This window comes from Molossus molossus, unplaced genomic scaffold (assembly GCF_014108415.1).
Source record: "Molossus molossus isolate mMolMol1 unplaced genomic scaffold, mMolMol1.p scaffold_m16_p_18, whole genome shotgun sequence".
Classification (NCBI taxonomy): Eukaryota; Metazoa; Chordata; class Mammalia; order Chiroptera; family Molossidae; genus Molossus; species Molossus molossus.
In genome coordinates this window covers 14,082,605-14,105,841 of record NW_023425353.1, presented here as the reverse complement: position 1 = coordinate 14,105,841, position 23,237 = coordinate 14,082,605, and the positions used below count along the sequence as shown (strand labels likewise).

General features: G+C 45.4%; 1 protein-coding gene across 1 annotated transcript in view; it reads right to left on the bottom strand.

Moving 5' to 3' along the window:
- The window catches only part of FHIT (fragile histidine triad diadenosine triphosphatase), an 841,628-nt gene that overhangs the window by 22,153 nt on the left and 796,238 nt on the right, over window positions 1–23,237 (bottom strand). The window lies entirely within an intron of this gene.

The window sequence follows — 23,237 nt, the reverse complement described above, 5'->3', positions numbered from 1 at the left end:
GAGGCCTTGGAAGCCTGGCCAGCTTCTTGGTCAAGAAAAGGCGAGAAGCAGCTAGCAGTTCAACCTCACACGGCTTGCCCGGGAACACGTCCTCTCCCGCAGCGAGCTGTTTTGCTTTGTTTTCTGTACTCTATATAACCGTGTACTAGAAAAGTACTCGTTTCAGAAAATTTCACTGGCGGCCACCCTCGTGCACACATAAATCTTAATAAACCCAAACCTTTTACCGCCAGCCCTCCGGGTGATTTCTTTGGAATTGGCAAGCATTATGCTGAGGTTTTCTCAAACTTTGGCTCTTTGCATAACACACGGTGGCCTGCTCGCTGCGTGTAACTGTCTGCAGGGGCTGGGGTCACAGACTGAGGGACATCCTGCCATTTATCATAATCCCCACAACTCTGTAATTTTCTGCTTTAGCCATCAAATTCATTTATTTCACTTAGCAGACACTAAAGGCATTGGGTGTGCTGCCCGCCCATGGTCATTCCTCTGACCTGCGTTTACCCACTGTTCTCTTAGTCTTATTAGTCGTAGCCTTTCTCCTGTGTGCTCTGAGCAAGCTGGTTCAGTGAACCGAAATAGGCCATGCACATTTATGATCATAATACAAGAGCCATGAGTGCTGAGTAAGAAATAAGAGTATATCTATTAAAAGAAGTTTCAAGCAGGTAAACAGTAAAAAATTAAATTAGAAAACATCAAAATATTAACAGTTGCTCTTAGTTTAATCATTTAAAAATCATCTTCAGATACCCATATTTATCTTAAAAATATCTTGTATACATCTCAGATTTACATATAGAGCGGATAAAATTTCAATTCTATCAGAGGGGATGTTCTCAGAACTCTCCATTAGAGGAGCTCAATTTCCCCCTAATCTCCAATTGCAATTCAGTTTTACTAACGGAATGTGTTGGTCCTGTGTGGGGCTCTGTGCACTGTGAAATGCTGCAGGTGTACCTCCTTCACAGAATGCACAGTGTAGTATTCGTGGGGAGCCATCTGAAGAGACTGAGGTAAATGATTTACTAGCGCCCATGATGCGAAGGGCAGTTCCTTTGGTGTGTATTATTTCATGGTACATCATTTCATTTAGCCCTCACAATAATCCACACAGAAGGCAGGTGCTGTTTAGCTCTTTCTTGCCAAGGAAGAAATGGAGGTCCCCAGAAGTCCATCCACCTGCCAAAGATCAGCCAGCTAAAGCACCTGTGTTGTTCCCAACAATGAATGTTTGTCTATTAAGCCATTCTACAGGAATGACAGGGGCACTAAGGTGGACAGTTCCACAGACTCTACTCCATCCCACTGGGTGCATTCACCCAAAAGTTGTATCCTTCTATAAGAAACTTGCCATTCCCCAGCTGCCAGCTGCAGGACTTGGGGCTTCACAGAGGTCTGTATAGTCCAGCAGCTCACAAGAGCAGTGGGAAACCTGAGCCCCAGAGAGACTAGTATAATCCAGATGCCCGCCCATGGGACCTGGAGGGTGCGGGGGCACCAGCAAGGCCTGTGTGACCCAGCAGGGACTGTGCAATCCAGTTACCAGCAGAACCTGTGGGGTGCTGAAGCACTAGAGAGGCCTGTGCGACCCAGAAGCCCATAACATAGGCATAGAACCGGGTCCCCAAAGGTACTGTGCAATCCAGGTTCCCGTGGAACCTGCAGGGTGCAGGGGCACCAAAGAGACCTGTGTGACCCCGCTGCGCACAAGATAGGCCTAGAGGATGTAAAAATGGAGGCAGAGTGAATGGAAGCTACACAGACAATCTCCCAGGACCAAATGGGAATTACAAATAAAATAAAGACAAATTCTCAGAAAAGCAGCAGGACAGGACCATATAACCAGGAACACTGGTAGGATCTGTGGAGGTGTGAGAGGGTGGCGCGTGGGGAGCCCAGGGACAGCAGCAGCTGTGAGCAGTGCCCATGGGAAATAAAGACCAACCCTGCTCCACAATGCAGAGAGCTGGGACAAAGTACTAAAATAGCCATAGCAACTCACCTGGGGGCTACGGCAGAGGGAGTGCAGACTGGGCTGGAACTCTATGAGGACAACCAGGATTTGGAGGGCACTCAGAGTTTTTGCTGAGTTGTGGCCACAAAAGACAGTGGTGGCCAGGGTGCTCCTTCCCAGAGCTGTGGGGAAAAGCAGCAGTCCCCCACCCCCTCAAAGATTCAGCCTTTCCCAGGTGAGGCAATGAAATGCAAATTAAGGCTCATTAACAACCAGCATCTATCCCACCCTCTGGAAATCCTCTTATGCAGAACATCAGGGCTACATTCCAAGGCACTGAGTAACTGAGACTACTAGCCTCCAGGAAAAAGCTAGAGGATAACTGAATATTTCCTGGGCTTCCAAATCTACCCAGGAAAGTAAGACTTGACAGTTGTGTTTAATGTGGGACTTGCCCAGACCCACCCAAACCAAGTAGAGGGAGCCAAAAACAGCAGAACACCAACACCCACAGGGAAAATTTGGCAGGCTCCAAAACCCACTAAGATAGCCAAATGGTAAAACAAAGAAACAAATCCCAAATGAAAGAACAAGAGAATTCTATTGAAGATGAGATAAATGAAATACAGTTAAGCAAATTATCAGAGGTAGAGTTCAGAGCCTTGATCTTGAAGCTCAACAGCATGAGTAAGGACATCAGCACCAGGAGTAAAGATATAGAAACGTTGAAAACCAACCAAGAGGAAATGAAGAATGACATAACAGAAATTAATAACACATTGGAAGGACTAACCACAGAGTAGAGGAAGCTGAGGACCAGATCAGTGAATTAGAAGACAGGGTAGAAAAAATCAACCAATCAGAAAACCATAGGAAAAAACAATTAAAAAACAGGAAGACAGCTTAAGAGAACTATGGGACAACATGACACGTAATAACATTCGCATCACAGGAGTCCCCCAAGAGGAAGAAAATGGGCAAGGGTTCGAGAATGTATTTGAAGATATAGTGACAGAAAACTTTCCTAACTTGATGAAGGAAGAAGGCATTCAAGTTCAAGAAGCACAGAGAGCCCCAAGTAAGAAGAACTGAAACAGGCCCACACCAAGACACATAGTAATTAAAATGCCCAAAATTAAAGACAAAGAGAGAATCCTAAAAGCAGCAAGAGAGAAGCAACAGGTTACTTACAAAGGAACCCCAAAAAGGCTCTCAGCTGACTTCTCAACAGAAACACTACAGGCCAGAAGGGAGTGGCATGAAGTAATCAAGGTCATGAAAAACAAGGGTCTGAATCCAAGACTACTCTATCCAGTAAGGCTATCATTCAAAATAGAAGGTCAAATACAGAGCTTTTCAGACAAGAAAAAAAAAAAAAAAAAAAGGCTAAGGGAATATATTAACACCAAACCAGCACTGCAACATATGCTAAAAGGAATGTTGTAATTAGTAGAAGAAATAGGAAGAAAAATAGAACCACACTAAACAAAAATGGCAATAAATAAGTACATATCAATTATCACCTTAAATGTAAATGGATTGAATGCTCCCATAAAAAGACACAGAGTAGCTGATTGGATAAGAAAGCATGACTCATCTATATGTTGATTACAAGAGACCCACCTCATAACAAAAGACTCACATAGGTTGAAGATGAAGGAATGAAAAAAAATCTTTCAAGCAAATGGAAAGGAAAAAAAAGCTGGGGTAGCAATACTCATATCTGATAAATTAGATCTATAAATGAAGGCCATATCTAGAGACAAAGAAGGCCACTACATAATATTGAAAGGATCTATCCAACAGGAAGATATAACCTTGGTAAATATATATGCACCCAATATAGGTGCACCAACATATATTAAAAGTCTTCTGGAGGACTTTAAAGGAGAAATCAACAGCAATACAATCATAGCAGGGGACTTCAACACCATGCTGACATCACTGGATAGATCATGTACACAAAAAATTAACAAGGAAACAGAGTCTAAATGAAGCACTAGACCAAATGGATTTAATAGGTATCTACAGAGAATTACACCCCACATGACAGAATTCACATTCTTCTCAAGTGCACATGGGACATTCTCAAAGATACACCACATGTTAGGGCACAAACTAAGTCTCTACAAGTTCAAGAAGATTGAGATTATATCAAGCATCTTATCAGATCACAATGGCATGAAACTAGAAATCAATTGCAATAGGAACATGCAAAGACATTTGAAAACATGGACTAAATAGCATGTTATTGAACAATGAATGGGTTACAATGGAGATCAAGGAAGAAATTTTAAAGTTTCTGGAAACCAATGAAAATGAACACACAACAACACAAAATCTATGGGATGCAGAGAAAGCAGTTCTCAGAGGGAAGTTCATAGCACTACAGGCCTACCTCAAGAAACAAGAAAAATTTCTACGTGACTTTGTAACCTCACAACTGAAAGAATTAGACAGCAAACAAAAAGAAAACCCAGAGCAAGTAGAAGAAAGGAAATAATAAAGATCAGAGCAAAAATAAATGACATGAAGACCAAAAAATCAATTCAAAGGATCAATGAAACAAAGAGCTGGTTCTTTGAACAGATAAACAAGATTGATGGACCCTTAGCTAGACTCATGAAGAAACCAAGAGAGAACCCAAATACACAAAATCAGAAATGAAAGAGGAGAAATAATAAGTGACACCACAAAAATACAAAGGATTTTAAACAAATATTATGAACAATTATACGCCAACAAATTCGACAATCTAAGTGAAATGGACAAATTTCTAGAAATACATAGTCTCTCAAAACTGAACCAGAAAGAGAGAGAAAACTTGAACAGTCCAATAACAACAAAAGAAATTGAGGATGTAATCAAGACTCTCCCAGCAAACAAAAGCCCAGGCCTGGATGACTTTACGGAGGAATTCTACCGAACATTCAAAGAAGAACTAATACCCATTCTCCTCAAACTATTTTTAAAAATTCAAAAAGGAGGAAGACTTCCAAACTTGTTTTATGAGGCCAGCATAATTATAATTCCAAAACCAGAGAAAGACACTACAAAGAATGAAAACTACAGGCCAATATCCCTGATGAACATAGATGCCAAAATCCTGAACAAAATACCAGCAATACATCAAAAAAATTATTCACCATGGTCAAGTGGGATTCATCCCAGAGATGCAAGGTTGGTACAATATTTGCAAATTAATAAATGTGATCACCATATAAACAAAATGAAAGGTAAAAATCATATGATCATATCAATAGATGCTCAAAAAGCATTTGACAAAATCCAGCACCCATTTCTAATAAAAATGCTCAGCAATGTGGGAATAGAGGGATCATATCTCGACATAATAAAGGCCATATATAAAAGACCTACAGCCAACATCATACTCAATGGGCAAAAACTAAAAGCATTTCCCTTAAGAACAGGAACAAGATAAGGATGCCCACTTTCACCACTCTTATTTAACATAGTACTGTAAGTCTTAGCCACAGCAATCAGACAGGAAGAAGAAATAAAAGGGATCCAAATTGGAAAGCAGGAAGTGAAACTGTCACTATTCGCATATGACATGGTACTATACGAAGAAAACCCCAAAGACTCCATCAAAAATTACTAGACTTACTAAATGAATTTGGCAAAGTAGCAGAATACAAAATTAATGTAAAGGAATCGATGGCATTCTTATACACCAATGATGAACTCACAGAAAGAGAAACTAAAAAAAAAAAATTCATTTACCATCGCGGCAAAAAAATTAAGATACCTAGGAATAAACTTAACCAAAGAAATAAAGGACCTATTCACAGAAAACTATAGGTCACAGAAAAAAAAGAAATAGAGGAAGGTATAAAAAGTGGAAGCACATACCTTGTTCATGGATTGGAAGAATTAACATCATTAAAATGTCCATATTATTCAAAGCAATCTATAGATTCAATGCAATCCCCATCAAAATACCAATGACATACTTCACAGAAATAGAACAAATACTTCAAAAGTTCATATGGAACCAAAAAGGCCCCAAATAGCCACACCAATCTTGAAAAAGAAGGACAAAATTGGAAGGATCACATTAGCAGATTTCAGGTCATACTACAAAGCCACTGTAATCAAAACAGCTTTGTACTGGCACAAGAACAGGCAGACAGATCAATGGAACAGAACAGAGAACCCAGAAATGGACCCAAGACAATATGCTCAATTAATGTTTGACAAAGGTGACAAGAGCATACAGTGGAGTAAAGACAGCCTCTTTAATAAATGGTGTTGGGAAAATTGGACAGCTACATGCGAAAAAAAAAAAAAAAGGTTAGACCATCAACTTACACCATACACAAGAAGAAACTCAAAATGAATAAAAGACTTAAATGTGAATCATGAATCCATAAAAATCCTAGAAGAAAATGTAGGCAACAAAATTTCAGACATCATTCGCAGCAGAATTTTCACTGATACATCACCTAAGGAGAAAATGAACACATGGGACTACATCAAACTCAAAAGCTTCTGCACAGCAAAAGAAAGAACCACCAAAATGGATAGGCAACCCACTCTATGGGAGAGCATAATTGCAAATGATACATCAGATAAGGGGTTAATTTCCAATGTATATAGAGTGCTCATACAAGTCAACAAAGGGAAGACAAAGAACCCAATTAAAAAATCGGCAGAGGAACTAAATGGACACCTCTCCAATCAGGACATACAAATGGCTAAGAGACATATGAAGAAATGCTCAACATCACTAATTATCAGAGAGATGCAAATTAAAACAACAATGAGGTATCACCTCACACCTGCCAGAATGGTCGCCATCAACAAATCATCAAACAAGTGTTGGTGAGGGTGTGGAGAAAAGGGGACTCCAGTACACTGCTGGTGGGAATGCAGACTGGTGCAGCCACTATGGAGCAACATAATATGGTGTTACCTCAAAAAATTAAAAATTGAACTTCCATTTGACCCAGTGATCCCGCTTCTAGGAATATACCCTAAGAAGCCTGAAACACCAATCAGAAAGAATATATGTACCCCCATGTTCATAGCAGCACTATTTACAATAGCTAAAATTTGGAAACAGCCCAAATGTCTATCAGTAGACAAATGGATAAAAAAGCAATGGTACATATACACAATGGAGTACTATGCAGCTGTAAGAAAGAAAGATCTCTTATCCTTGAAAACGGCATGGAGGTACCTGGAGAGTATTATCCTAAGCAAAACAAGCCAAGCAGAGAAAGACAAATATCACATGATCTCACTTATTGTGGATATAATGAACATAGCAGTCTGAGGTTTGGGGTAGTCCCAGAGATGTGGAAGTGGGGTACAGACTGACAATCCCCAGAAGAGGGGATGCGGAGGGGGTTCGGAGGAGAGATAAACCCCAGAACTTATATGCATGTACATGAACAATGGAGGACATGGACAACAAAGCTGAGGACAGTGTGGGGAGGGTGGGGAATGGAGGTATCAGTGGGAGAAAAAGGAGAAACATCTATAACAAAAATAAATTAATTAAAAAAACAAAACAAAAAAATGAACCTTGCTGACCCAACAAAAGTTTCTTAACTAAAATACTAGAATTAGCTGTTTCAGGTCAAAATCACTCTAAGTCTAACCCAGAGACCTCCACCCCGGCAGCTTGCAGCTGATGGCGAAATCGCCCCATTATTTCAGAGCCCACTTTGATACAGAAGGCAGAACAGTGAGGGAACAACAGCCCGGCCCTCCAGCTGAGCTGCGTGTCCACAGGAGGTAGGTTTGAGCCTAAATGAGGTTCATTAGTATACAACCGGGCCACAGCTATGTTTATGAGGGTCATGGATCTTCCCTTTGGAAGCTGGCTGCCAGCACACTGCTTTTACATTTTGCCACATAGATTTAATTCTCCTTAGTGGAAGAAAACCACATTAAGAAGTCATTTCCTTCCTTGCTGAGGCAGATCTGACACAATTGCTACAGGCGAGTCACACTGGATTGCCATTTTTCTACCCAAGAACTAATCTTCATTTTGATACCAGCTTTAGATCTGTTATAAATGCATCTTGTAACAATTCGGGAGGATGACAATGAACAATGAGAAGCTCAGGAAGTGCGGTCTTCCCTCTTCTGGCTCTGCCATGGGGCGGCACAGAAATCAAGCACTAAGTGGCCTCGTCAGTGCAGACCATACCAGATGAGTCCAAATAACTCAGAGCCTGCGAATGCTAATGCCTGTCTAATTATTAGGCAGCCGTCTGCCATTGACATATGCCTTACAGATGGCAACGTTGTGCCAACGCGTAAAAGTTGTTTACGGGAACTGGGAAATAAATAAAACAAAAACCAGTTATATTTGCAAAGCTCTGTGGTACGTGGTTTCTAAAACACAGAGGTTTCCCTCCTAAATGCCCGACTGCAAGCCTGTGGCTTTCTTGAGAACATCCATGCTCAAGACCTCGTAGGGTTGGCAGAGCAGATTCTTCTGTTTGGTGGTTCGCTCCAGCGCTCCCGCCGGATGCACGCGGCACGTCAGGCCTGCTTGTTTCCCGGCTGGACATCAAGATCCAGGGCAATAATGGCTTGATTCCCAGGGCCAAGGTGAGGACTGCGGACCTGGACATGCCTGTGTTTCAGCAGAATGGGCAGGAGGGGGCGCCACAGAGGACAGAGATTTTGAAGATGTGGCGGCCATAACCCAGCCCCTTGCAGCTTCTTCCCGGACCCCAAAGGGCGATCTGCCCTGCAGGCGAACCCATGACGCAGAGCCATCAGCTGCCAAGCTCCCGCTCCAGAGCAAAGCCACCCCGCTTGTGTGTCCAGTCTCTCGGAAGTTCGCACCCCCACTCAGGAGGATGACACGGAGGTGGCGCTGCCTACGACTGCGAATTCCCACAAGCAGTTTTCAGTCCCCCTGGCGCCCTACAACTCCTGCCCCGCCGTGGCTGGGAGATCAGCTGGGACAGTCCGTGAGGAGCTGCAAGTCGGCTCCAGTGGGGCGGCTCCCCCACCAGCCCTGCAAACTGTTTGCAGGAAATCGTGACCTGGGAAGGACATGGAAACAATGACGAACACGTGAGAAGAGGGCCCAGGCGCTGAAATGAGAACAAAGCAAGCTCAGGAGTATGTCAACAGCTTTCCAGACTGGGACTTTGCCCTGAAGATGAATTAATTTCAGGCTACTTTGGATAGCTGGGGAGGATGTCAGAGTGACATGAGACACAACTTTCCTTTTCCTCAAGTGTAGCCCGAGGGCAGCAAGGATGGGAGGAGGGGACTTTTAACTGTCCCGTGTAGTGTAGCCCTTCTCTCCAGGCGGGCAAGGCCCGTTGGCCTAGAGTTTTCCCTTGCCTGCTGGGGGAGGGCTCCCCGGGGTGGTCCTGGCTCTGGGGAGGAGCCTTCAGTCCAACTCTGGTGGCTGTGGCCTCCAGCCACACCCTTGGTCTAGGCACTAACATGTCTTGTACTTTTAAAAAGTTCCTGGAAGTTCTTCCTTACTGTTTGTTTTGAGGTCCAAGAGGAGCCCTGCTGTTTTGTGTTTGTACAGTGTGTCTGACAATAAAGCAAGAGGAAAGAAAAGAAAAGAACACCCCTCCTCAACCTGGGCTTCTCACAAGAGTCACGGGAAGCACTTTAAAAACTACTGCTGCCCAGCTCGGCCCCAGGGGTTCTGACTTAATTGTTCCAGGGACAGCCTGGGTTTGGGAATTGTTTTCAAATTTCTCAGGCAACTCTAAGATGCACTTAGCTGTTGAGAAGCAGTACCTTTGAGAAAAAAATGTGTGTGTGTGTAGATGGAGCCCGAACACGTAAAGAAATAATGCATCTGCCTTTAAGCCCATTGCCTGCGACCCTACCCGCAGAACTGGGGCTACCCTTTGCAAACTCGCTGCAGATGGCTTTTCTTCCTTCGCGCCCTCCTTTAGGAGTGTCTGGGCCACACGCCATCCCAGCAGCCTGGACACGATCCGGTTCAGGAGCCTTGGCATGGGGTGTCCCTGTCTGCAGGAACAGGGCCCCCGGGGAAGGTCCTGATGGACGAGCCACCCAGGTGCGGGGAAATGAAACCTGCCGAGGTCTGCAGTACAGCCCTGCTTCCCTGAGGCAAGCAAAGAGCCTGGTGGCTGGAAGCCGTCACCCAGCTAACGAGATGAGCCCGAATGATCTTAAACACTGGCTTATCGAAAGGTGCTGTTTGGCTTTAATGAAGGGGTCTCACTTCTGAAGAATCTTCTAGATCACCTTCGGCTGTCCTCAGGGAAAGACAGTGACCGCCTATTAGCACACCAGATATTTGTTCTGTCCCTGCGATGCTAAGAAAGGCCCTGCCCGAGAGCACTGAGCCACACAGAGCCCTCCACTGTCCTCATGGGCACAGTGCGGAGGGTGGACACCGGCTGGTCAATACAAGGGAGGTGGGCATTACCAAAGCGAAGACGCTGGGAGGGGCTGACCTGGTTTGAAAGGCTTCTGAGAGTCAACTAGTTTCACAAAGAAATCGAGTGTGAGAATAAAGAGCGATGGCTCCCGTAAGCCTCAGCAAGGCTCTCGAAGAGGAGGTTAGGCCTAGACTTTAACAATGAAAAGGGAAAGCTCCTTACATGCTCTGTGCCTCAGTTTCCCCTCTGTGAAAAGGGAGTAGTAAAATAAGTAGTGTGCCCAACACAAAGCAATTGGTACTTGGTGTTTGCTGCAGCTACTACTATTATTACTCTGGATACACCGTCCCCATGACAGCGAACAATGACCAACCCAGAGAGGTTGTTTCAGGGGTGCAAGTGCTTTCACCGTCTTCACGGTTCCCAGTGATCTCTATCTTTGGACCTTACCACCCTGGAAATAGGAGTAAAAGCTATGATTAGAATTTAGACCCAAACCAACTAATCTAATAAGATGTCTAAGTCTGAGGGGGAATATGTAGCTCCTGAGGCTGTAAAATGACCTGTGATGACCCCTCGCTCTCGGGGTTGTCGTAAGGAGTGAACAGGTATTAACCCAGGTTAAGGTCTAGCAGTAAAGCAGGTGGCTAAGGTCAAACGCATCAAAATTACCCTGGTGGCCTGGTTGCCAGATTTGCAAAAAAAAATACAAGACACTCTTTTTTTTTGGTACGTGCCCCCAGCGGGAACTGAACTTGGGACTCTCTGGTCCACAGGCCAATGCTCCAACCACTAAGCCAAAATGGCCAGGGCCAAGACACTCACTTTTTGTTTTTAGTATGTCTCACATAGTATTGAGGACATACTTACACTAAAGAATATTCACTGAGCCCTGGCCGGTTTGGCTCAATGGTTGGAGCGTCAGTCTGTGGACCAGAGAGTCCCGGGTTCATTTCCCGCTAGGGGCATGTACACCCCCCCCCCAAAATATCCACTATGTATCTGAACATCAAATTTAACTGGGCCTCCTGTATGTTATCTGGTGACTCAACCCTGGAGACCCATAGAAAGGTACCACAGGAAACACTTGGCTTGCTTTTGGGTTGTTTCCAACCTGCCTCGCTGTGAATCTTAGGAAAGACAAAGGAGACTGTCTACAGGATGATCAAATTCAAGGCCACCTACCACCTTGTCTACTCCCGGGCTCATTATTATTGCATGGAATTCAGAGTAAATCACCAGCACTGTTTAAATTCCAACGTTTATCGGTTCTAAGATGTACTGTTTTTCACATTTTAACATCTCTGAAATCAAAGCATGTCATGAAATCAATGGTGTGTCATAATTTTATTGGCAGTGTTTTTCTTTCTTAGTAGTACATAAAATAACAATGCTTCTTCCAGGTGTGGGGAGTCAATGCACCAGAGTTCTGTCTCTCCTCCCTGCAGTGCAGGCACCAAGTGAAACAAAACGCTCAGCACCGTGGCTGATGGGATCCAGGTTCCTCTCCTTTCCCCCTGCTACAACTGTTGCAACTAGTTTCACAGATACTTGGTTCATCTGCCAAAGTTACAGAGTTTGCAAAAACTTGAACTAAAGACTTAATCCACATTCAACAGAATGAATGAAGTCTGTGATGGCTCCTCAGAGTGAATTCTATTTCTATACAGCTTTGAAAAGAGATTTTAAAAATGTAACTACAGTCATGCCACTTTATCTGCCTGAAATGATTTTCGGGGAAGGTAGTGTTTACAGGATTTCACGAGGTGTGCGGGATAACAATTAATTCCGAGTTAACACTCAAAGTGCCTTAGCGTGGACATGTTTATAGCTCTATCATGGACACAGTAGGAGGAATCATTCACAGTGATTTCAATGTTTTTCAGATCATGGGTCTAATCTGTGGTAAAATGCCAAATTATCTTCAAACTGGGAAAACAGTTTAAAGCCACTTCTTTAAGAAGCAAGTGGCTGAATATAAACTTGGGTGTGATAAAGTGTATCAGTATCTCTCATTGTTATTCATTTTGCAAAACAATATAAAGAGCAGAGAGCTTAAATAAACCATTTCTTATGGGTCGATGGTTCAGTTCATATAGGTGTTTATATAAAGTATGGAAAAGGAACTAATTTCAATGAATGGGGAAGTAAATCCTTAATTTAACTTTTTTTTTTTTCTTTATTGGATTTAGAGGGAGAGGAAGGAAGGAGAGAGATAGAAACACTAATGAGAGAGAATATTGATTGGTCGCCTCCTGCATGCCCCCCACTGGGGATTGGGCCCACATCCTGGGCATGTGCCCTGACCGGGAATCGAACTGGCTATCTCTTGGTGTATGGGTCGATGCTCAACCACTGAGCCACACTGGCTGGACAATCCTTAATTTTTTAGATCCGGTTTTCTGTTACTACCTTCAATTTAGCCTAGAAGCATTTGATGAGCACATGATATATTCCAGACAATGTTCTTGGTTTTATGAAAGTTATAAAAAGAAATAATCCAAAAAAATCTTTGCTTTCTGGGGTCTCACTACCCAAAAAGGAAGACAGATTCATACATGCACAATTTAATACTAGTAAGTACTGGGCTAGAATTTCCATCATAGTGTTCTCAAAATATCTCAGAATAATTCTAGCTGGGGGAGGGGTCTAGAGTTAACTTCAAAAAATCAGTGCCTGGCTGCTGTGGCTCAGTGGATTGAGCATTGTCCCATGGACTGAGACGTCCTGATCAGGGCACATGCTCGGGTTGTGGGCTTGATCCCCAGTAGGGGGCACGCAGGAGGCTGCCGATTGATGTTTTCCAACTGATAGATATTTTTCTCTCATTGATCTATCTCTTTCTCCCTTTCCCGATCTCTAAAAATTCAATAGAAACCTATTTTAAAAAATAAATAAATAGAAAGTCAGGACTGGCTTTGGGATCAGCCTCGGTGAACGCATGACGTGTGTGCCATCCCTGGAGCCCACGACGGCTTCACCAACTTCTTGCACCCCTGTCCCTCATGCCTGCTGACTCAGCACTCTAGCCATGCCTGAGCACCCGTCAGAGGCATCAAGGGAGCTGAAATGTCACTGCCATTTTGAGACATCGTAACAGTCCAGTCTTTCCACATGAAACACATACCCCAGTGCCGGGAAGATGGCCTCCCGTCTACAGTTACCAACTGCAGACAGCTATGAATCCTATTAAGCAAGTTATTCCCTTTTCCATCATCTTTCAGTTCTGAGTGATCAAAAAGAAGGTCTCAGCTGGTACGTACATGCCCTTAGGGGGCACCAACATGACTGCTAACACAGGGTGGAGCCATCCCGGCTCGAGCTAGGATGAATGAGAGTTCTGCTTAGATAATATTTATTTGGGGGTCATCTCCCATTTATGATGTCATCTCAGATTTCCTTGTAAATTTATTTGAGTTAAAAATAAGATTCGAGCCCTGGTCAGTTTGGCTCAGCAGTTGGAGCATCGGCCTGTGGACCAGAGAGTCCGGGTTCAGTTCCCGCTAGGGGCATGTACAAAACAAAAAAAATTCAATTTAAAAAATATTATGTAAAAGAGTGTGGGGAACGTGGCATTAACCTTGGGAGACGGTTGGGGGTGCAGCTGAGCGAACCGAGTGACAGCCTTCTAACACATGGGTGTGCTCGTTTCTACCGGGCTGAGCTGGAGGAAGCTTCTGCTTTTTTTTTGTTTTTTGTTTTGGCAGATCTTGGACATCAAAATAATTTCATATTGTAAAACCTCTAAGGCAGTGGTTCTCAGCCTTCCTAATGCCGCAACCCTTTAATACAGTTCCTCATGTTGTGGTGACCGCCAGCCGTAAAATTATTTTTGTTGCTACTTCATAACTGTAATTTTGCCACTGTTATGTCTTAGGCGACCCTGTGAAAGGGTCGTCTGACCCCCAAAGGGGTCGCGACCCACCGCTGCTCTAAAGGAAACAGAACCCCGCGGTGTGCCGGACGGCAGAACTGCGGGCAGGGGCGTGGAGGAAGGCCTCCCTGCAGAGCGAGCACTGGCGCGGACAGGTGAGCAGCGATTACAGAGCCCTGCAGCGAAGAGCTGGGAGAAGGGGGCTTGGTGGGCGAGGAACTGGCTAGAAGAGCGAGGAGAGAGCATGTGCAGCCTGTGGGGCTGTGAACTACTTGGCTTTTATTTTTGGTGCAAAGAAGATATGAAAGGGTTAGAAGCAAGGAAGTAAAAAGACTAGAATACTTTTCCTAAAAAGTGGCCTGGCTGGAGAATGAATTAGGGAGACGAAGCTCGCTTGATGGGAGCTGGGGTGGCATGGGCGAGGGCAGGGGGTGGAAGGGGCTCCACTGCCCCATAAAGCAGTGTGGTGGGGAGTCAGTGGCAGTGTGAGCAGTTCCGAGTGGGGCTCAGTCCCTGCAGACAGACCTGGCTCTGATCGCTTCCCTCCTGGCACTTGTAGAACACACTGACCCTGCCTCTCCTGCAAGGCTGCTCTGTGTAGTGTGAGGACGCACCCCCTTCTGCAGAGTAGGAGCCTCTCCAGTCAGGTACTTCCCAAAGCCCCAAGGGGCCCTCCTGGGCCTTTCAGAGGGGTGCTGAGTCAGTCATGACTTTGGATGTTGTCTCCCTTTCTCTCTGACACACGTACACAGCATCTTTGCGCACATGTTTCCTCCTTAGACGCCAAAAGCTTTTTCTTTAAGTGCTGGTTATTGAGCAGATAGTCACCCACTTGGGTTTTTTTTTTGGGGGGGGGGGCTAATCAATCACCTTATGCTCTTATTTGATACAAAAAAAAAAGATACTGTGCTGCCAACCTCTGGCCACCACTTTGCTTCCTTAGAACCCTGAGGTTATTCAATTATTTCTCTGTGTAAAAAGATTTTAATTGCCTCCCTTTTTATTCTTGCTGTGAGGGACCTTATGAGCTGGAACCCTGGACTGATTGCTAGATGCTGAGACCTCTAAGTGCAACCAAATCACCTCTGTTGACTATGAGGCTTCCAAAGCCTGGTTCTTTGCCCTTTGTGGAGAGAAATTCAGGCAATCAATGGAGCAGTCATCATTTGATTAGTTGTCAAAGCTCTGACTTAGGTCTGACTTGCTTGAGTAGAAGCAAAAAAACTTTTAGTGCTGCCAAAATGCTTAAAGAAGTTCTCATGTTAATTAATGGCATCCTACTTTCAAGGAGTATAGCAGTGTTGATGTTTAAGAATTTGTAACCCCCACAAGTATTTATTAACTAGAAAATCACAACACTGGAAAATAATTATGCCAAACCACTGTACTATAACAGAACCCAATTGCTTATCCAATTATATGTTAAAGTATCACGTTGTCAAGCCGATTGCCAAAGCAGCAAATGAGACTTTGCCAGCATCACAATTTGGACCATATATTCCTCAACTGACCGGACTGAGAATGGTCTTCAGAGCATCCCACACACCCCATAAAACCTGTGCAAACCAAGGTGGGCCACTCAAGCCTGCCATTCAGAAAATCGCTGTAATTGGTTGGGCATTAAAGTTTGCAGGTTTCATCGGAAGCTTGTTAGGAGCAGCTCAGAAAAGAGCTGTGGTCCAGTGTAGAGTTGATTTTAATTAAAACATCAAAGGAGTCACTTCCCCTCGGGGGAGCAGTCGGGAGGCTACCCTGAAATCTGGGCAAGGTGAAAGAAAGGGGCTCCCGGAGCTGCTGCACCGCCTCCTGGCGGCCACCGTTCAGCACTGCCTTGCCAGCGCCAGGGCGTTCAAGGACAAGGGCTTGGAAACTAGGCTGTGGTTGGGGGCGTCCTGGGAGGATAACATGGAGGTCAGTCCACTTGAGAATTATCTGCACAGACTGAAGTGCAATCTGGACTTATTCCTAGGACACCCCCCGCTGGAATTTTCTTCGGAGCCGACGCTAGTGAGCCTCATGTTTGCGAGGGATGAGCCCGAGCCTGCCCGGCACACGGAAGGCCCGTTACAGCCACGGCCTGGCCGCGGCAGAGCGACCCGTTGCCTTCACCCAGTAGTTCGCTGCGCTTCAAATTCTGAATCCGCAACGGTGGTTAAGTTGGCAAAAAGCCGCCTGTCTGGCTCCCGCGTTCATGATAAAAGTCGCCAAATGACAGACTCCATCCGTGTCCTCACCACTTGCTGTCTGACACCGGGAGCGGACTTCCTGGCGGCACTGGTCACGGATGTCCCTCCCGACTCACTGCATCCCCGCGTCCAGATGAAATCCGAGTCCCTCGGGAGCCCACCTCACGCGGCCGTGGAGGCACGCTGTCTGCGGGGTCCCCAGCTCCGGCGCTGCCCCTGCGCGCTCACGGATCCGCTCCGGAATGCCTGGGGCGTTCCTTCGGTTAGCACTTGGAAAACGAGGCTGACAAAGCAGCGCAGAAAAGCAAAGCGAGGTCGCAGAGACCAACCTCCAGGCTGGGGTCGGTCTGCCGCGGTACCCCTGCAAAGGCCGTCACGTGTCCGGGTGTTCAGACAACCGTGGCCGAGGACCAGCACCTGCCCCGCCCCAGCATCTCCGTTTTTCAAAAGACACCGGTGAAGCACCAGGGACTGGAGATTTCTGCCAGTTTGATTTCTCAGGCCTCTAAAAACATGCCCACGAGAACCGAGCCGAGCGCCCTTCCGAGAGGGGGTCCATGACGCAGCCAACCTCGCGGAAGCAAACGTTCGCTCAAAAGCAATTTTCTTGGCCAGTCATATCGTGTAAGCCTCCCCCGTGTTTGGGACATTGGTGTTTGAGCAAGAGTGTTGTCCCTTCCGCCTAGGGTGATGTCAACCTGGGGTACCCAGAATGCGGAAAAGGCAAAGGGCCGACCTCTGGTTTCCTCTGAGCCTTCGGGACAGTTGTTTCATATGCACGCTGGCTTCCTTTTCCAAGGCTCCTTAGAGAACCTGTAGAAGCGTGGTCCAGGCAAGACAGCAATTCCCATTTGCTCTCTTGAATGTCTGCACCGCAGGAAGTTAGGCCAACAGAACATGCACCCAACAACACCCGCTCCAAACACGGCCTCCCCCTCCTGCTCACACCGGCTCCAGGCAGCAGGCAGTCGCCGGAGGGAGCCCATCTGGAGCAGCTGAACTGCGCTGGGGAGACGTAAATACGGGTCCCCCAGGTGTCGGGGCTCCTTCTCTACAGAGCTCATTCGGTTGTTCCAGGGGTGGGGACGGTCCCACCCGCGGCCCTATAAGGCCCTCGACATCAATACCAGCTAACATCACACGCCTCACCGAATTAGCCTGACCGAATATACCAGGCTAATTTTTAAGTTGATAATTTTGTATGGCCCTCAAATGATGTTCTAAATATCCAAATGGCCCCTGAAAGCAAATAGTACGGTCTGCAGCATGCTGGCGGAGTGCATCACACCGTGTGTGTGTGTGTGTGTGTGTGTGTGTGTGTGTGTGGGGTTGACCAGGCCGAGTGCCCCTCAGAAGGCTTTCTTTCTAGGCGAGAAGGCAGGTAATTAGCAAGTAATCAAATCTACAACCACGAGAGAGAATCATAAAGAGGACTGTGTTAGACAGTGTGGGCAGGGAAGACCACCCGAGGAGGTGACAGTAAGCTGAGCGGGATCAGCAAGTGCAGGTACCCAGAGGAAGGACAGCGGTGTGTGTGCTGTGAGCTGGCAGCGGCCCTGTGGCTGAAGCAGAGAGAGGCAGTGCCCAAAGAGAGGGCAAAGACTGAACCCCTTCCTCCGGCACTAGAGGCTGGAGAGAAGAGGGACTGGTGATTCATTCCAGCATTTCAACCTCATTAAGCACCTACTTTTCTTGGCTCAGAAAAATAGCCAGGTAGAGGCCAGCCAGAACAGCTGGGCCCAGCTCTGGCTTTGAGCATGGGCAACGCCACTCCGTGGCTTGATGTGTGCTTCCTGGGCCTCTCCCCCACCTCAACATAGGGCCCACTAACAGGAAGCTTCCACAGAAAAGCAAGTGAGCAGCACGCTCTTTGCACAAGTGGTGGCCACCACGGAGCAGGCTGACCTCGCAGACTTCTCTCTGGATGTTCACCATATGCTGGGCAGAGCTACCCTAGCACCATCCAGCCAGGTGCCTGGCACCGGCACCCATGTCTTGGCAAATGAAAAATGATTAATGTGAAATCTATATTCCAAGTACTCACCATTCTGCTGGATGGTCATGATTGCTTCTTTCTATGAGACTCTTTTTGCCTCTGGTTACAAAACCGCACCCCTTGGAAGAAGCCTACCCTCTGCCACTCACAAATCCACTCCCTTCGGATGGAGCTGTTCCAGTGCCCTTCAGAGAACCTGCCCATGTGAGCTGCACAAACAAATTAGGAGCCAACCTTTCCCAAACGCCTCTATTTCATTTTAAAACCTTCTTTAATGAAGACATAAAGCCTTGGATGTGGCTGAAACACTAAGCCTACCATGCGTGACAGCAGATCTTTGTCACACAGGATTTCAAACCTTTTTTTTTTAAAGCCAGAATACTTAAATGGAAAGAAACTGAGGTTTCCTTGTTGCAGGCTCAATTTTATATACCCTGTAAGTGACCATAATCCAGAAATCAGCACAGACATTAGAGATAAGGCGACTGCAAACACACACACCTCTTCACCGGAGTGAGAGATGAAAACGCAGTCCCAGGCTGATGACTACTGCAAAGCATCAAGCTAGCAAAGAGATACCCTCACTTTTCAGCTTCCTACTGTGCATCTAACTTCCCAATTATTTATTACCGAGATGCTCAAGAGACACTGCAGAAACAGAAAGCCTGGGATTTATCTTTATACCTATAAAGTAAAATAGTATATACATAACTAATATACATAATATAAATATGAATTATAAATATATAAAAATAGAAAGATATAGATATAAGCCCTAAACTTGGTTCATATATATATATATATATATATATATGTGTGTGTGTGTGTGTATATACCTATATATATATATATATTCATATATATATATATATATGCGTGTGTATATATATCTCTTGATTTTTATATATTAGTCTCTTTGATATTCCCATTAAAGCTGACAATATTACTGCTGGGAGTTATACCTGTATGAATTAAAGCCCCATAAAAATCTTTAAGAGTCCTAATCTTTCAATTAATCTCACCTCAGTGCCACTAAAGGGTTTGAAGACGTTTATTTGGTTGATTATAAAGGATAAAAGATCAAAATGCTTTAAAATAGTTTCTTACAGTTTCAGGTATCAATTTAAAGGCCCAGAAACAAATATTTTTATAAATGCTTGTTCCTCAAACCAGTGTTCGACCCAGACCTTTAATGTGCCCGTGGGCACCTGGATCCCTTCGGCCACATTGCTTGAAAGTGCCAGGGATGAGGACCTGATTACTCCCTCAGACTGTCTGGCCCTTTCCCAACCAGCTGTGCCAGGCCCGGTGTTCCTCCCCTAGGTCTGAATCTCCCTTCCCCCACTCTACCCACAAGTCCCAGCTCCAGGGGTTAAAGTCACATAGCACAAGAGCAAGTGGGTGAGTGTGAGCTACACCTAAACCTGGTAATAGGGTGGGCTTGGGAGGATATGGACCCTCAGGATCACTCCAGCACTGCCAGGGAGAGGGGAGACTGGGCCACCTCTTCGGAAAACAATTTGTTTATCTCCTAAAGCTGACATTCACAAAACCCTGTGACCCAGTAATACTATTCCCAACACACACCTGAGAGATTCTTGCCCACAGGCATGCGACTCTTCAAAGCAGCTCTGAACAAAATAGGAAAATCTGGAAATGACCAACATCCATCAGAGAGCAGAGGAATAAACTATGATGGAGTAATAGAATGAACAGTAGACAGTGATCAGAAGGAGTGCTTGCTAGACACAACCCACATGGGTGAATCTTAACATATTATTAAAGAAAAAAAGTTCCCAAAAGATAATATGCAGCGTGATGATTTTTTGTAAAGTTTAAAAACAACCCTCAAACATATAAATTTTAGGAATGCATAGCAATGCCTAAACCTATGTAAAAAGAAATGATGCGCCCGGCCAGTGTGGCTCAGTGGTTGAGCGTTGACCCATGCACCAAGAGGTCACTGGTTCAATTCCCGGTCAGGGCACATGCCCAGGCTGTGAGCCAAATCCCCAGGGCATGCAGGAGGTGGCCCATCAATGTTCTCTCTCATTGATGTTTCTATCTGTCTCTCCCTCTCCCTTTGTCTCTCTCTAAAGTCAATAAAGAAAAAAAATTTAAAAAAAGAAATGAAGCAATGGGGACCACGAGATCCAGGTTGTTGGGTACGTCAGTGTAAGGGAGGTGGGGGCAAGTGTTGGTGTGTGGGCCTATCACATGGTTAGATGTAGGGTATTGTCCAAATTGTACCTTTCGTTTTGGGTGATGATTTATTGACAGATACGCATTAGCCATTAAACATTACTTAAATGACATGTAAAAGCAGGCCATAAATGAAAACAAAAATGACCATCTTTGGGTAACACGTAGGATTACAACGCAGGGTGACTGTGGTTCCCCTCTGTGGAAATCCCGCCTCCACGCGAGAACCTCCCCAGGACTGCTGCGTAGTCGCATTGGCTGTGTAGAAGCACTGAGGCTATTCCCGGGGTTCCAGATGCCTGAAATGGATGCATCCCTTCACCGAGTCCCCCGGGATCTATTCTCACACTGGATGCTGATCTTAATCAAGACAGCTCTGCCGTGAGAGCTTTATGTCTGCGAGACAGTCATCCAGAAGTCCTCCTCTCCACAAATTTGCTCTTACGTCCTATTTCTGAAGCGAAAGTAATATTTGCCTGGATTTTAATAAACATGTCTGCAGTGGTGATATAAATCTCACATGCTTTCTGCGTTTCGTAATCTCTCTTGGTCCTTTTATGTATATGCCGATCCTACGCTGACACGATTTTCAGGGCTCTGAGGTTCTAGGTCCGTTTCTGCTGCCCAGCATTTGGGGACAACAGTCAGTCCGTCTTCTGGTTGATAGGTAGATAGGAAACAGACAAGATGTTGAAAAGCCCTTCATTTCCAAGCTATCTGCTCCTCTGCCTCTTTAATTTTTGATCTGGTAATAACCGACCCCAGCTCACTGGCATCAGGCAGAAACCCAGAAGCCAGTGTGTCTGTCCCCAAGCTGTGAGTGTTCCTCATTGGTTACTCAGGCTGTGTCATTCAGATGCCAACATTTTAAATTTAAAAAATCAGACAAACTAATTATTTTGGCATCCCGAAGGCAAAACAATCCCTTGATTGTCCTTTCGCGGTGCAAATGATTTTTCGGGCCTTAAGTAGAGAGAGCTTGTCTACTTATAAAAGGAGAGAGATTCAGGACTTAATCATTCAGCCAAACAGCAGCTAACCCATGAAAAACAAATACTGGAAAATATGGAAAACGGCCCCCTGGCCCTGGCCAAAGGAGAGATGTTCTCAGTCCAATGGCAGGGACCCTTCTGCTGTAGGGACGTAAAGACATGAAATAATGGAGCCCAAGAACAATGGCAGCTGAATCATAGGGTTCTCTTATTACTAAGGTTCTTATTCATGGATTTCTGGTAAGTGTTTGCTCATTGCCTGGTACCAAGTTCTAGCACAGAAATGATCTCATGTAGTCCTCCTAAAAGTGCCACAGTGCTGCCTTCTGCCCTTTCGGGTGGAGAAGTTGAGGCTCGGGGTGTGATCATATAGTACATCTAGTGGATGGTGGGGCTCCAGGGCCCCTCCCTCAACCTCCACTCTCTGCCTCACGGGAAGTACAGGACTGAACACCTGCGGAGCCGTAGAGACTGAGTCGAAGGATCTAAATCAAAGCACCTTTGCATATAGAATCTCATTATATCAACTTTGAACTAGCAAGAGGCACAATATTGTTGCCCCCATTTTACAGACAAGGGGACAAAGGCCCAGGAAGATCAAATGAATAGCTTGAGTCTTCCACAGTCTTGGACTGAAAGCATCCACATGTTTCTCTACTAAAAAGGACCCTCAATTAAAATAGGGGTGGCCTACACCTAGTTTCTGAATGGGAGCATCACAATGGAAGAAGCATATATAGGGGGCCCTCCTGTTTAAAAAGCAGAAATTAAAATCTAGGTAATGGCTCAGGGCCGTTGCAGCTCAGTCTCCAACACTTTGCCTTCTAATGTTCCAGTCCTGAGTGATCTGACCCTTGAGACAGCTCTTTTGGTATGATAGGCTCTTATCTTTTCACCCTCGTCTCTCTACCCGTGGCAACCTCTGTTCCCACCCTGTTCAAGTACGATTGGTTCTTTAACCAACCTGCCTGGCTGGCCGGTGTGGCTCAGTGTGAGCGTTGACCATGCACCAAGAGGTCCCTGGTTCAATTCCTGGTCAGGGCACATGCCCAGGTTATGGGCCAAATCCCCAGTGGGGGGCCAACTAATGTTCTCTCTCATCAATGTTTCTATCTCTCCCTCTTCCTTCCCGTCTCTCTAAAATCAATAAAGAAAAAAAAAACAAAACCTGTCTATCTCATCACCAGCCCTTTGCACATACTATCCTCTCTGCATGAAACACACTTCCTCCCTGCTCCCCCAGGCTGGACTGGGTGGCCCTTTTATGAGATTTCATTTCAGGAACTCTACTGCATTGCCCGTCCTCCCCACTAAACTACAGGTTCTGTGAGGGGAAACCATGGCTATTCGCAATAGTCCATTGTCCCTGAACCTTCAAAACATCAATGTCACACGATTTAATACCTTAGCAGTGACCTTGCTAAACCAGAAGGTGGCAAATAATAGGTGTTCACTAAATACCTATTGCCCACTTCTTGGGCAAATACACTTCTTGCCCAAATAAACAACCATATCAATGTCCACAAGGCCGATGCCTTCTGAACCTCAAAGGAGAGTTTATGTTCTCGAAACGAGATGTTATCATACTAATGCAGGGGCAGAGACATACGCTGTAAGAGAGACACAGAACAAAATAAGACTTCTTCGCGGCCCTCATCAATCTG